General features: G+C 41.9%; 1 pseudogene; it reads left to right on the plus strand.

Moving 5' to 3' along the window:
• Positions 1 to 15,118, plus strand: part of LOC141076813 (uncharacterized) — a 99,793-nt pseudogene that overhangs the window by 11,678 nt on the left and 72,997 nt on the right.

The raw sequence follows: 15,118 nt of genomic DNA on the forward strand, positions 1-15,118 counted from the left end.
ATCACCTCATGTCCTGTTGTAATTCCTATTTAAATATTTCCATCGCTTCTCAGTAATTCATTTGTAATTGAGCCTGATGAAGGGGCCGCCTGAGCCCTGAAAGCTTGCAAATATAATTTATCTGGTTATCTTGCTGACAAGATAGAAAAGTATTATGCTGGGCCTGTAAGAGAAAGCGGAGGGTAATGGTGCTGTTGGCTTCCTAGATCCCTGAGATCTTATCGGATGAATCTTCTCTCCCTTCTGTGCTGCTGAATGTCTCATGGTCCCTACAAGACCAGGTCCAGTCTTTCTGGCCAAACTTCCCTTTTATGAGCGACAACAGTAAATGTGCAGTGAGGCCAAGTGTGAATTTCTGTCCAATAACAGCAGAGTTTCCCTTTATCCTGACTTTTCAATTTGTATTAAAACCAACTAACTTCAGGGAGGATTGTGATAATCTCCAGGACAAACATTCCACCTGTGCCCTGATAGATCTCTAAGCTGTGCGTGGCTGATGGCTGTAATATACATTTATTCCCGCCTGCAGGAGATGTGTTGGCTCCAGCCCTGGTGTCATGGATTCACTCCACGTCATACATTACATTTTTTTTTTTTAACCCTTTCATACTATAGGATTAATAATGGATAGGCGTGTTATTGACGCCTCTCCGTTATTAACCGGGCTTAATGTCACCTTACAAAGGTGACATTCACCCCTTATTACCCCATATCCCACCACTACACGGGAGTGGGAAGAGAGGGGCTAAGTGCCGGAATTGGCGCATCTTAGAGATGCGCAATTTCAGGGGTGGCTGCTGGCTGGAGTTTGTAGCCGGGGGGGGCAATATCCATGGCCCCTTCCTAGGCTATGAATATCAGCCCACAGCTGTCTGCATAGCCTTTCTGGTATTAATTATAGGGGACCACACGTTATTTTGGGGCCCTATTTTAATAGCCAGGAAAGGCTACGCAGACAGCTGCGGGCTGATATTCATAGCCTGGGAAGATCCATTTGTATTACCCCCTTCCCATGCTATAAATATCGATCGTCGGCTTTCCCACTCTCGACTTGAAAATAGTGCGGGAGCCCACGCAATTTTTTTTCCACTTTTTTTTAAAGTAAACATTGCGTTTAAAGCCGGGGCCACACTTGCAAGAAACTCGCACAAGTCTCGCACCTCAATACCCGGCACTCGGGACCGGAGTGTGAGGCTGCATGTATTTCTATGCAGTCGCACGCTCTAGTTCGAGTGCCAGCGGCAGTGCCAGTTATTAAGGTGCGAGACTCATGCGAGTTTCTCGTAAAGTGTGACCCTGGCTTAACACAGATTTTTTTCTATCTATAGATATATCTATCTATTTTTTGATATTTTTTAGCTATCTGTAGACATATCTATAAATAGATAGATATATCTAGAGATAGAAATATCTATACAGTAGATAGATAGATAATGGATAGATATGGGATGGATAGATTAATAGATGGATACAAATATCTATCTATCTACTGTATACTGTAGATATTTCTATCTGAGATAGAAATATCTATACAATAGATAGATAGATAGATTTATCTATAGATATTTGTATCCATCTATTAATCTATCCATCTATCTGTAATGGAGTGTGGGTTAGACAAATGTTAATAAGGAGGTTGGACCAGAAATGACATCACAAATCTTTTTTTGTTAAATAATAGATCTTTATTTAGCTTACAAAAAGCTCATCAAAATCGCATGTAAAAATGCATCAAAAACGCAGGTGACCTCAGGTGCGATTTGGTGCAGATCTTACCTGCGTCAAATCCTGAGCAAATACTGATGCCATCCTGACCGTGGAAACATACCCTGAATCTGACAAAATTAATAATAAATAAAAAAATCTATGAAAATGAACAAATGAAAGTCAGACATTGCTTTTCAACCATGCTTCCACAGAATTTAAAAAAAAAAAATAAAACTCATGAAATAGGCCTGGACAGAAATGATGGAACCCCTGAAAATAATGTGACAGAAGGGACACGTTAAATCGCGATGTGTCCACTAATTAGCATCACAGGTGTCTACAGTCTTGGAATCAGTGAGTGGCCTGTATAGAGGAGGCTACAGATACTCACTGTGCTGTGTGGTGACATGGTGTGTATCACACTCAACATGGACCAAAGGAAGCGAAGGAAAGAGTTGTCTCAGGAGATTAGAAAGAAAATTATAGACAAACATGTTACAGATAAAAGTTATAAGACCATCTCCAAGCAGCTTTATGTTCCTGTGACTACAGTTGCACGTATTATTCAGAAATGTAAGCTCCATGGGACTGTAGCCAACCTCCCTGGACGTGGCCGCAGGAGGAAAATTGATGACAAATCAAAGAGACGGATAATACGAATGATAACAAGAGAGCCCAGAAAACTTCTAAACAGATTAAAGGTACACTTCAAGCTCAAGGAACATCAGTGTCAGATCACACCATCCGTCGTTGTATGAGCCAAAGTGGACTTCATGGGAGATGACCAAGGAGGACACCATTGTTGAAAAAAAATCATAAAAAAACAGACTGGAATTTGCCAAACTACATGTTGACAAGCTACAAAGCTTCTGGGAGAATGTCCTATGGACAGATGAGACAAAAATGGAACTTTTTGGCAAGGAACATCAGTTCTATGTTCTCAGACAGAAAAATAAAGCATATCACAAAAAGAACACTGTCCCTACTCTCAAACATGGAGGAGGCTCTGTTATGTTCTGGGGCTGCTTTGCTGCATCTGGCACAAGGTGTCTAGAATCTGCAGGGTACAATGAAATCTCAAGACTATCAAGGGATTCTAGAGAGAAATGTGCTGCCCAGTGTCAGAAAGCTTGGTCTCGGTCGCAGGTCATGGGTCTTGCAAAAGGATAATGACACAAAACACACAGTTTAAATCACCCAAGAATGGCTAAGAGGAAAACATTGGACTATTCTGAAGTGGCCTTCTATGATCCCTGACCTAAATCCTATTGAGCGTCTTTGGAAAGAGCTGAAACATGCCGTCTGGAAAAGGCAACTTTCAAACACGAGAACTGGAGCAGTTTGCTCTTGAAGAGTGGGCCAAAATACTTGTCGAGAGGTGCAGAAGTCTCATTGACAGTTACAGGAATCGTTTGATTGCAGTGATTGCCTCAAAAGGTTGTGCAACAAAATATTTTACTTAAGGTAACTGTCATTTCTGTCCAGGCCCATTTCATGAGTTTTATTATTTTTTTTAATTCTGTGTAAGCATGGCTGAAAAGCAATGTCTGATTTTCTAATTTTCATAGATTTTTGATTTATTATTACTTTGTCAGATTCAAGTTATTTCTGTGACCATTGTGGGCTTTTCTGTCATTAAACGAGGGGCACCAACATTGACCACGTGTGTAGGAGGAGTGAATAATCTGACTCCACAGCCACTTTCCGGAAATTAACACACAGTGGATGTTGGACTGAAAATTAAACATTTGACATTTTCTTACCCAGCACATAGTGCCCAGATTGTTCTCCCGGAGACACCGCCAATTAAGTGGGTTCTTCTCACTATAATATTGATAAATACAGGGATCCTAAATGTTGTTTGCGCACACTGCAAGACTCCGAAGTGAGAGCGGATTTTGCTGGATTGGTTTATGGAACCTTGTTGCTTTTCAGCAGCCTTTGAGCCACTAATAGTGTGGGAACCTCTGTTTCTCCATTGACAGATGATGGACCTGAGTGGGGACTTGTAATTTTGTGAGATGAGAATTGGTATTATTTTCGCCTACATAACATTGATTGGTTTCTTTTTATTCGATATTTGGGAGGCAGAATGAACAAACAGTTGAACACCACACACTACTGGCTCATCCAACAAGGTTTTCTATTAGACTGTGAACTGTCATTGTCTTGGTAAATATTTAAAGTTTTTTACATAGCTTGCCATTTTTATGGACAGTTTAAGTAGAAATGTTCAAAAATATAAAACTCAAGGCTGGGAAATAATTATAATTTTGCGCTGGTTGCAGATATGCTCTAAGCGTCTTGTCTCTATAATATGATCAAGTAATATTAACAATATAAGCAAGAGGGGTTAAATTACCTTCCCACAGTGTAGGGTGTCGATCGTATAGAGGTGCTGCAATACTCAAATTCTTGAGTGGAAAATATCCATAGACGAGATATGGCACACGATCTAGAAAAGCGGTGCCTTGAAAAATGTCTATACAGTTATGGCCAAAAGTATTGACACCCCTGCAATTCTGTCAGATAATACTCAGTTTCTTCCTGAAAATGATTGCAAATGCAAATTCTTTGGTATTATTATCTTCATTTAATTTGTCTTAAATGAAAAAACACAAAAAGAATTGTCCTAAAGCCAAATTGGATATAATTCCACACCAAGCATAAAAAAGAGGGTGGACAAAAGTATTGGCACTGTTCGAAAAATCATGTGATGCTTCTCTAATTTGTGTAATTAACAGCACCTGTAACTTACATGTGGCACCTAACAGGTGTTGGCAATAACTAAATCACACTTGCAGCCAGTTGACATGGATTAAAGTTGACTCAACCTCTGTCCTGTGTCCTTGTGTGTACCACATTGAGCATGGAGAAAAGAAAGAAGACCAAAGAACTGTCTGAGGACTTGAGAAACCAAATTGTGAGGAAGCATGAGCAATCTCAAGGCTACAAGTCCATCTCCAAAGACCTGAATGTTCCTGTGTCTACCGTGAGCAGTGTCATCAAGAAGTTTAAAGCCCATGGCACTGTGGCTAACCTCCCTAGATGTGGACGGAAAAGAAAACTTGACAAGAGATTTCATCACAAGATTGTGCGGATGTTGGATAAAGAGCCTCGACTAACATCCAAACAAGTTCAAGCTGCCCTGCAGTCCGAGGGTACAACAGTGTCAACCTGTACTATCCGTTGGCGTCTGAATGAAAAGGGACTGTATGGTAGGAGACCCAGGAAGACCCCACTTCTTACCCCGAGACATAAAAAAGCCAGGCTGGAGTTTGCCAAAACTTACCTGAAAAAGCCTAAAACGTTTTGGAAGAATGTTCTTTGGTCAGATAAGACAAAAGTAGAGCTTTTTGGGCAAAGGCATCAACATAGAGTTTACAGGAGAAAAAAAGAGGCATTCAAGGAAAAGAACACAGTCCCTACAGTCAAACATGGCGAAGGTTCCCTGATGTTTTGGGGTTGCTATGCTGCCTCTGGCACTGGACTGCTTGACCGTGTGCATGGCATATGAAGTCTGAAGACTACCAACAAATTTTGCAGCATAATGTAGGGCCCAGTGTGAGAAAGCTGGGTCTCACTCAGAGGTCATCGGTCTTCCAGCAGGACAATGACGCAAAACACACTTCAAAAAGCACTAGAAAATGGTTTGAGAAAAAGCACTGGAGACTTCTAAGGTGGCCAGCAATGAGTCCAGACCTGAATCCCATAGAACACCTGTGGAGAGATCTCAAAATGGCAGTTTGGAGAAGGCACCCTTCAAATATCAGGGACCTGGAGCAGTTTGCTAAAGAAGAATGGTCTAAAATTCCAGCAGAGCATTGTAAGAAACTCATTGATGGTTACCGGAAGCGGTTGGTCGCAGAAATTTGGCTGCAGGTTGTGCAACCAAGTATTAGGCTGAGGGTGCCAATACTTTTGTCTGGCCCATTTTTGGAGTTTTGTGTGAAATGATCAATGTTTTGCTTTTTGCTTCATTCTCTTTTGTGTTTTTTTCATTTAAGACAAATTAAATGAAGATAATAATACCAAAGAATTTGTGATTGCAATAATTTTCAGGAAGAAACTGAGTATTATCTGACAGAATTGCAGGGGTGTCAATACTTTTGGCCATAACTGTATGTATGAGTATGACTGCAGCACTATCCTAGCAATATATCGTAGCAATAGAACCAATATTCCGTTTGTGGATCATCATATTTCTTGATGTTACGCAGGTGCTCATTAATTCTCACGTTCATGGGTCTCTTTCTTCTGCCCACATAAAATTTGTTTCAAGGACATCTAATAGAATACAGGCCCCCTTTGATGAGCATGTAATGAAATCTTTAATTTGGTAACATTCATCCCCTTTCTTTATCTCCGTTTTTTTCTTCAATTCTAAAGTTTTACCGACGGAGATAAAGAAAGGGGATAAATGTTACCAAATTAAAGATTTCTTTACATCAAGAAAAAATATGATGATCACCCTCTCTGAAAACATTTTGCTAAAGTACATGAAGGCTCCAAAAGTGGAATAGATGTAATAGGGATCCAAGTAATTAAACAACACTGGTGAAATGGAGATTTTATTAAAAAAATGTCACAAGCAGAGAGTAGGTGGATCTTCGAGTTAGATACATTAAAACCCAGGGGATTAAATAATTAAATTGAGTTATTTGCATTTGAATAAATCATCACTGCTATATAAACACTCCTCCATGATATTAGGACCACCCCTGATGAAGGAAAGCGGTAATGTTTACCAAACGCGTAGGAAATGATCCTAAACGCACATCGTTGTGGAAGAGTGTGCATCACATGATTGCAAAAGAGTCACGTGACTGAAGACGTCACGCAGGTCCTGCAGGTCCTGTGGCTGAACACACGCGTGCATACGCGCCTTCTACAGCACCACAGGACGCCAATCCCCAGCGTCTGTCACCGGCCGGGACAGCGCTGCAACTATACTGACATTTGGCTCACAGCACCGGCTTTTTTTTCCCTTTAGCCTGTGCATCAGTTTATCTAGGATATTCATGATTTAAGGACTCGAGCGCTGCAGCATCGGTATATGGACAGCATCTAAACTGTGGCATTAAGGTAATTCCATCCTCAACGCTCACAGGTTGCAATGGAATATACCACTCAGTCTTTAGATATTTCATCGGAACAGTGCTGCAATTGTGCCTAATTATATGCTTTTATGATAGTAGTTCCCTCCTTTATCCTGTGATATATTTTATATTTCTATTTAAGGACATGAGCACTGCAGCATCTTCATATGATTAGTGATCCACATTGTGGAAACAAGGTAATTTACCTCTACTGCTCCTAATGACCTAAATCAGTCCCTGCTTATATTGCTACGATATATTGCTAGGATAGTGCTGCAATCATACTCAATCATATATACATTTTTCAAGGCACCGCTTTTCTAGATCGTGTGCCATATCTCGTTTATGGATATTTTCCACTCAAAAATTTGAGTATTGCAGCGCCTCTATACGATCGACACCCTATACTGTGGAAATAAGGTAATTTAACCCCTCTTGCTTACATTGTTTTAATAATATTTGAACATATTATAGAGACAAGTCGCTTAGAGCATATCTGGAACCAGCGCAAAATTATAATTATTTCCCATTATTCCAATTTTGGTCTTGTTGGTATAGACCCTAATTTTTGCTGCGGTTTTCAGTAAGGTAAAAACGCGCCACTAATTAAAATTAGTTTTAAAACTCAAGGATATTTTATTAATAAATAATAATTTTTTTTATCTTAGCAGATGACCGTACCAGGAGATCAGAGGGACAGCTGACATCTTCAATTTTTAAATCTGATGATCTTGAGATCCTACAAGATACAACTGAAGTGATTGCTGTTACTCCAGATATATCATCATCCATTCACAGCAAAGATCTGTCATCTGATCCTATGAAACAGGTCCCATCTTCTGATTCATTACTGACTACTAAGGGAAATCAAAGTCACAAAAGAGGCAATAAAAAACAAACTGCTCCTAAAGCAAAGAAGTCATTCTCATGTTCAGAATGTAGGAAATGTTTTAACAAGAAATCTCATTTTGTTACACACCAGAGAACTCACACAGGGGAGAAGCCTTTTTCCTGTTCAGAATGTGGGAATTGTTTTAAACAGAAATCAGATTTGGTTAATCACCATAGAACTCACACAGGGGAGAAGCCTTTTTCCTGTTCAGAATGTGGGAAATGTTTTACACAGAAATCACATTGTGTTACTCACCAGAGAACTCACACAGGGGAGAAGCCTTTTTCCTGTTCAGAATGTGGGAAATGTTTTAAACGGAAATCGTTTCTTGTTAGGCACCAGAGAACTCACACAGGGGAGAAGCGTTTTTCATGTTCAGAATGTGGGAAATGTTTTAATGAGAAATCACATTTTGTTACTCACCAGAGAACTCACACAGGGGAGAAGCCTTTTTCCTGTTCAGAATGTGGGAAATGTTTTAAACAGAAATCAGATTTGGTTAATCACCATAGAACTCACACAGGGGAGAAGCCTTTTTCCTGTTCAGAATGTGGGAAATGTTTTACACAGAAATCACATTGTGTTACTCACCAGAGAACTCACACAGGGGAGAAGCCTTTTTCATGTTCAGAATGTGGGAAATGTTTTGCACTGAAATCAGATTGTGTTATCCACCAAATAACTCACACAGGGCAGAAGCCTTTTTCCTGTTCAGAATGTGGGAAATGTTTTAACAACAAATCAAATTGTGTTAAGCACCAGAGAATTCACCAGGGGAGAAGCCTTTTTCATGTTCAGAATGTGGGAAATGTTTTAACCAGAAAGGGAGTCTTGTTCCACACCAAATAACTCACACGGGGAGAAGCCTCTTTCATGTTAAATGGAAAATAAATCTTGATCACCATCTGAGATCCCACACAGGGGGGAAGCCTTTTTCCTGTTCAGAATGTGGGAATTGTTTTAAACAGAAATCAGATTTGGTTAATCACCATAGAACTCACACAGGGGAGAAGCCTTTTTCCTGTTCAGAATGTGGGAAATGTTTTACACAGAAATCACATTGTGTTACTCACCAGAGAACTCACACAGGGGAGAAGCCTTTTTCCTGTTCAGAATGTGGGAAATGTTTTAAACGGAAATCGTTTCTTGTTAGGCACCAGAGAACTCACACAGGGGAGAAGCCTTTTTCCTGTTCAGAATGTGGGAATTGTTTTAAACAGAAATCAGATTTGGTTAATCACCATAGAACTCACACAGGGGAGAAGCCTTTTTCCTGTTCAGAATGTGGGAAATGTTTTACACAGAAATCACATTGTGTTACTCACCAGAGAACTCACACAGGGGAGAAGCCTTTTTCCTGTTCAGAATGTGGGAAATGTTTTAAACGGAAATCGTTTCTTGTTAGGCACCAGAGAACTCACACAGGGGAGAAGCGTTTTTCATGTTCAGAATGTGGGAAATGTTTTAACGAGAAATCACATTTTGTTACTCACCAGAGAACTCACACAGGGGAGAAGCCTTTTTCCTGTTCAGAATGTGGGAAATGTTTTAAACAGAAATCAGATTTGGTTAATCACCATAGAACTCACACAGGGGAGAAGCCTTTTTCCTGTTCAGAATGTGGGAAATGTTTTACACAGAAATCACATTGTGTTACTCACCAGAGAACTCACACAGGGGAGAAGCCTTTTTCATGTTCAGAATGTGGGAAATGTTTTGCACTGAAATCAGATTGTGTTATCCACCAAATAACTCACACAGGGCAGAAGCCTTTTTCCTGTTCAGAATGTGGGAAATGTTTTAACAACAAATCAAATTGTGTTAAGCACCAGAGAATTCACCAGGGGAGAAGCCTTTTTCATGTTCAGAATGTGGGAAATGTTTTAACCAGAAAGGGAGTCTTGTTCCACACCAAATAACTCACACGGGGAGAAGCCTCTTTCATGTTAAATGGAAAATAAATCTTGATCACCATCTGAGATCCCACACAGGGGGGAAGCCTTTTTCCTGTACATAATATGGGAAATGTTTTAACTAGAAATGGAATCTTACTACTACTAATCTTTCTTTTTATATAGCTCTAACATATTCCGCAGCACTTTACAGTTTGCACACATTATCATCGCTGTCCCCAATGGGGATAACAATGTAAATTCCCTATCAGTATGTCTTTGGAATGTATGAGGAAACCCACGCAAACACGGGGAGAACATACAAACTCCTTGCAGATGTTGTCCTTGGTGGGAGTTGAACCCAGGACTACAGCACTGCAAGGCTGCAGTGCTATCCACTGAGCCACCTCACCAGGGAACTCACACAGGGGAGAAGCCTTTTTCCTGTTCAGAATGTGGGAAATATTTTAACCGGAAAGCGCTTCTTGTTAGACATCAGAGCAGTTACACAGGGGAGAAGTCTTTTTCATTTTCTTAATGTGGGAAATATTTTACTTGGAAATCAGCTGTTAATAAACATCATAGACATCACATAGGGGAGAAGCCTTTTTTATGTTCATAATGTTGGAATAGTTTTAACCAAAATTAAATCTTCTTAAATGGGTTGTCTCTTTTCATTCCTCATGTTTGCTGACAAAAGGATAAAACTAAACTTTATTAATTCCAAATATAAAACTATACCCGTAATTCACCCCCTGAAGGTTAGTCAGTAGGTGACTAATAGAAAAAACATATACCCCACATCTCAGTATATAGGGTGAGATGATGTATGCACACTCTCCAAGCCTCTCATTTCTAAGGGTTTCATCGTCCTCACCAAAGGCGACTCATCAGGAGACTATTTAATATTGATCTACACTCACTGACCACTTTATTAGGTACACCTGTCCAACTGTGTGTTAAGACTTAATTTCTAATCAGCCAATCACATGGCGGCAACTCAGTGCATTTAGGCATGTAGACATGGTCAAGACAATCTCCTGCAGTTCAAACCGAGCATCAGTATGGGGAAGAAAGGTGATTTGAGTGCCTTTGAACGTGGCATGATTGTTGGTGCCAGAAGGGCTGGTCTGAGAATTTCAGAAACTGCTGATCTACTGGGATTTTCACGCACAACCATCTCTAGTGTTTACAGAGAATGGTCCGAAAAAGAAAAAAAATCCAGTGAGCGGCAGTTCTGTGGCCGGAAATGCCATGTTGATGCCAGAGGTCAGAGGAGAATGGGCAGACTGGTTCAAGCTGATAGAAAGGCAACAGTGACTCAAATTGCCACCCGTTACAACCAAGGTAGGCAGAAGAGCATCTCTGAACGCACAGTGCGTCGAACTTTGAGGCAGATGGGCTACAGCAGCAGAAGACCACACTGGGTACCACTCCTCTCAGCTAAGAACAGGAAACTGAGGCTACAATTTGCACAAGCTCATCGAAATTGGACAGTAGAAGATTGGAAAAACGTTGCCTGGTCTGATGAGTCTCGATTTCTGCTGCGACATTCGGATGGTAGGGTCAGAATTTGGCGTAAACAACATGAAAGCATGGATCCATCCTGCCTTGTATCAACGGTTCAGGCTGGTGGTGGTGGTGTCATGGTGTGGGGAATTTTTTCTGGGCACTCTTTGGGCCCCTTGGTACCAATTGAGCATCGTTGCAACGCCACAGCCTACCTGAGTATTGTTGCTGACCATGTCCATCCCTTTATGACCACAATGTACCCAACATCTGATGGCTACTTTCAGCAGGATAATGCGCCATGTCATAAAGCTCGAATCATCTCAGATTGGTTTCTTGAACATGACAATGAGTTTACTGTACTCAAATGGCCTCCTCAGTCACCAGATCTCAATCCAATAGAGCATCTTTGGGATGTGGTGGAACGGGAGATTCGCATCAGGGATGTGCAGCCGACAAATCTGCGCCAACTGTGTGATGCCATCATGTCAATATGGTCCAAAATCTCTGAGGAATGCTTCCAGCACCTTGTTGAATCTCTGCCATGAAGAATTGAGGCAGTTCTGAAGGCAAAAGGGGGTCCAACCCCTTACTAGCATGGTGTACCTAATAAAGTGGCCAGTGAGTGTATATTCAAGCGAGACTAGACAAAAAACAAACTAAAATCATGTATCATGTTATCCGAAACAGAAAACTAGTCACATATTGGCAGATCCCAGACTTCAAACTATATACTTCATATAGTTTTTACATCACGAGGGACATGGATCTATTATTCTATAGGAAACAACCTAGGGGTTTTCAGCCTCAGTTGGAGGAATACAGATCTGCTCCATTGACCATCACTGAACCATGGATACGTTTGGAGAAGCCAGGTTGTGATCCTCGAATCAACTGGCCTTTTACCTTGTATGGACTGAATGGATTGTCATCTTCCTACACTTGTCGTTACCTCCTCTCTGTGCGTGCCACAGGTGGGTTAGCGATCCTGTGAGCGAATCAGCGGAAGGGTGAGACTCTGTAATGTGCACTCTGTTGGGTGTTTTGCCGGGACTGTTCTATGTGTTATCTGCCTATTTTGTGGTTCAATAAAGCATTGCCCACACTGTTTTACCCTCACTGTGTGTTGTCTGAGTAGTGTTATGCCCATGTTAAAGGGAGAGCGAGCATTCAGTGGGATGATCCCTCATCCATGTGGTTTCGGCCAGCGGATCGGGGTGCCGGCTGACCACCCCATGTCTTCACAGGCATGCTTCAATAGTCTCAATGGGAGGCTAGAAGCTGCTATAATCCGATCGGCTCTGCTACATACAGGCAATGATCAGATCACCTGCGTGTAGCAGAGTTGCTCACTTGCTATGAGCGCTGACCACTGGACAGCGCTTATAGGATCCAGCAGTGACAACCATAGAGGTCTTCTGGAGACCTCTGGTTGTCATGCAAGCCCATCGGTGACCCGCGATCACGTGACAGGGTCACTGATGTGCGGGATTTCTGGCCCATCATGTGCCAGAAAAGATGTAGGCTCAGCGCCGGGGCCCACATCAAAAGGAGGGAGTCCGACATCCTCATACAGTTACACCCAAGTCAGAAAGGGGTTAAAGGGGATTGTTTTTACAGAGACAGAAGTGGTAATCAATCATGTGTACATACAAATAATTACAAAAATACACAGATTCTAATGTTAAATAGTATAGAGTTAAGACAAGAAAATATAATTTGCGTAAATCAAGTGTAGATGTAAACATTCAGGCAAATGTCAAATGTTCAAAAACACAGCAAAAAGGCAGAGATGCTTACCTGCCCAGACCTCCAAACAAACGCACTATCAGGGTGAGTGGGCCCATATAGTTAGGATGGCGGCAACACAGGTGCAAGAATACAGATGAGACAACCGCTCACAACCTACCAGTGTATGGAGGGGCGGTTGCTTGGTATATTAATGCACAATGAAGACTTGTATGCTCCGCTGTTCACACAATGGGAATGCACAGCATCCAGGCCAACAGCCTATTAGTTACACCCATACTATTAGATCAGGCAGGCTGCCCAGTGCTATCCAAATGCATCCCATGTGAACAGACACCACAGTTTACAAGACCGAATGGGCCCAACTGCACCCTGAAAAATAAAATGCAAAAAACACATATAAAAATATGAGAGGTCTTAGTAAATATTTTGGCCAAAATACGTAAGCAAGTAACTCACGTCATGCGTTGGCCTAAAAAAGTGTCTAAGGACTCAGAGAAATTGCTTCTTCTACTTCCACCACTGCTGCTGCTGCTAATGTTTTGGCGTTGAAGAATTGATGGTCCGGAGGTTGGAAGTCTACAGCTGCGATGCGAACGATGTGCTTCAGTGATGTCTTGGGGAAAAGCTCTCGTAAGGTTGTATAAAAGCGTGTTTCAATACTCCAGCATTCACAGTTCCCTTTCTAGGGCGGGAATCATCTGGCAAAATTTGGTTTTATAACGTGGATCTAATAAAGTGGCAACCCAGTAGTCAGCGTTATTCCTAATCATGACTATACGGGGATCATGTTGCAGATAGTGCAGCAAGAAGGCGCTCATATGTCGGGCTCTACCATGAGGTCCAAGCCCATGCTGTGTTGGTGGCTGGGTAACAATGAGGCTCGTTTCCTCCATCCCATCCCGCCAACCACAAATAACAGAGAGGGGAGTATTATCCTCTTCATCTGACAGTTGCTCGCCCATCACCTCTTTCTCTTCCATTTGTTCCTCAGATCTTGTACTTTAGATAGCAGCTTGTCTATCACCACCCCCCTCGATCACAGTAATCCACCCTCCCTTGACACCCACCTGTGTGGCGACAGTCTTGAACTTAGAGACAATATTATCCCTTCTACATCCCTTCTACATCCTCTGCTTCCTCCTTTCCTCCTCTTCTTCTAGGACCACCATCTCTTCCCGCAGGCTATTCAAAGTCTTCTCCAGCATATAGATGACCGGAAAAGTGATGCTGATGATGGCACCATCAGTGATAACCATCTCAGTAGATATTTCAAAACAGTGCAGAAGGGTGCAGAGGTCCTTAATCTGTGTGCACCCTGTAAATGTGACATGCGTACTGCGTTGGCCCAGGCTATACGACATGACATACTGCGTCAGGGCTTGTTGCTGCTGCCACAGTCACTGCAACATGTGCAGAGTGGAATTCCACCGTGTATCAATGCAAGTCGATGAGGAGAGGGATGCGAATGGCAGAAATGAGCACACAGCTTACGTGCTTTCTGGAGCAGCTCACCCAGGACAAAATAGTGGCTGAGAAAACACTGTACCACCCGGATGAGGACATGAGCCATGAAAGGCACGTGTGTGAGCTTGCCTTGCAGTAGGGCCGCCACCAGGTTTGCACTGTTATCGGACTTGGCCTTCCCTGCATGCAGGTTCAGCGGAGACAGCCATTGATCAAACTGAGCCTGGAGAACTGTCCACAACTCTTCAGCTGTATGACTGCGATCTCCAAGACATATGGAAAGGAATACATGGCTAGAAGGATATAACTTATTTGTTAGAAACACACTTGAGGAGGAGGTGTCGCATTGTATGTTAGAAACGCGTATATCTGCACAGAGATCCAAGCTTCAGAGACTGGGAGTTCTGTGGAAATTGTTTGGGTAAGAATACAAGGACAGAACAATGGAAAGGACACCATTGTAGGCATTTGCTACAGGCCACCTGTGCAAGCTGAAGATATGGATGAACTCTTTATGCATCAAATGGTCAAGTTCTCCAAAAAATATGACATAGTTGTCATGGGAGATTTCAACTATCCAGACATTTGTTGGGAATCTCTCTCAGGCAAAACTAACAGGTCAAGGAAATTCTTATCCTCTCTTGATGACAACTTTATCTTCCAAAAGGTAGGGGAGAAAACAAGGGGAACTGCTACCTTGGATCTAATCCTCATAAACAGGGAGGAAATGGTTGAGGAGGTAAAAGTGGCTGGGACCCTAGGAGGTAGCGATCACGCTATATTAGAATTTTGGATAACTAGAG

This window comes from Dendrobates tinctorius, unplaced genomic scaffold (assembly GCF_039654945.1).
Source record: "Dendrobates tinctorius isolate UK_male_01 unplaced genomic scaffold, ASM3965494v1 ptg000430l, whole genome shotgun sequence".
Taxonomy (NCBI): domain Eukaryota; kingdom Metazoa; phylum Chordata; class Amphibia; order Anura; family Dendrobatidae; genus Dendrobates; species Dendrobates tinctorius.